This window comes from Echinops telfairi, unplaced genomic scaffold (assembly GCF_000313985.2).
Source record: "Echinops telfairi isolate 266 unplaced genomic scaffold, ASM31398v2 ScPeMD7_9;HRSCAF=40, whole genome shotgun sequence".
In the NCBI taxonomy this organism is placed as follows: Eukaryota; Metazoa; Chordata; class Mammalia; order Afrosoricida; family Tenrecidae; genus Echinops; species Echinops telfairi.
The window spans coordinates 73,998,070-73,999,281 of NW_022103906.1; the positions used below are offsets into that span (position 1 = coordinate 73,998,070).

The 1,212-nt window shown below is 55.9% G+C and overlaps 1 protein-coding gene across 1 annotated transcript in view; it reads left to right on the top strand.

The window, feature by feature from the left end:
- Positions 1 to 173: 173 nt before the first annotated feature.
- The window catches only part of LOC123521318 (meiosis 1 associated protein), a 42,934-nt gene continuing 41,895 nt past the window's right edge, over positions 174 to 1,212 (top strand). Inside the window, exon 1 of the mRNA XM_045286898.1 lies at positions 174 to 231. The gene's annotated coding sequence lies outside the window, so the exon portion shown is untranslated. The remainder of the gene's footprint in view (positions 232 to 1,212) is intronic.

The following is a 1,212-nucleotide window of genomic DNA, read 5'->3' on the forward strand; positions in this document are numbered from 1 at the left end:
TGAAACGCAGTCCAGCCCCCAGCCCTCGAGAAGAAACCAATAGGAAGGCCGCTCTCCTCATACAGCCAATCGGAGAAGAATGGAGGCGGGACTCAAGCCATCAGTCCCCGCAAGGAGAGGCGGAGCTGGAGGCAGGTGGAGGTTGGAGTTGGGCATCCGGACGGCACTGGAAGTGTCGCTCTGTGGAATCGCTCAGCCAGCTCCGAACACTTAAATCTGCTCTCCGAGCGGGTAAGTGTCTCAAAATTATTCCTCCAGCAGACATTTAATGAGGGCTCTTATTGTGCCGAACACTAAAGATACAAAAAGAAAAAAAAATCACGGTCCTTATAACTTGGACGTCACCGTCTAATGGGGCAGATATGTAAACAAATAACTACAAAGAGATCGTATCAAGGCAATGTAGTGCATGTGCGGTGTGCTGTGTGGGTTAGATCTGGTTCTTCCACGAGAAACAGTGGTTTAATGGAAGTAGAACCTAAGCAGGTGACTCTTCTGAAACACCTTACCGGTCCGGAGCCACCTCTTGGCACACTGGAACCTACCTGTCAGTCCCACCCTCAACCTGAATCTCACACCAAGAAATGGCGGGGTGGGGGGTGGGGGTGGGCCGAATGGCAAGGACCACCAAAGAAATCTGTGTCTATTCATTTTTCACATCGACTTTACACCCCCTCTCCCCACGCCCCGCGGCCCTGGTGAGGTAGAGGGCTGCGCACCGCGCTGCTAACCTCCAGGTCAGCGGTTCAAACCCACCCGCTGCTCCGTGGGACGGAGGTGAGCTCCTCTAAAGGAGCTGTGTAATCTTAGAAACCCCACGGGCCCGTCCTAGTCTGCCTGGTAGGGTCCCTATCGACTTGATAGCAGGGAGTTTGGTCTGTGGTTGGGTGGGCGCATTCAGAGAAGGGGTGTGGTCCCAAATGAGTCCGCTGCTCAGGAAGGAGACACCTCTGTCCTAGATGAACTGGTGGGAGACCAGAGAATCCGTGTGTGCGAAAAGAGGCAGACCCCCTCGGGACGCAGTTTTAGAACTGAAGGGAACTTTCTGCGGTGGGCTCACTCCCTCTCCCACGGGGGCAGGGCCAATTGCTCGTCCACTACGCCCCTCCTTGTACCAGTGACCGAGCGACACGCGGGGGGTGGGCCCTCCACAGGGTGCCCCCGCAATACTGTCCTGAACGTGGCGGTGGGGGAGAAAGGTTGGCGCGGGAC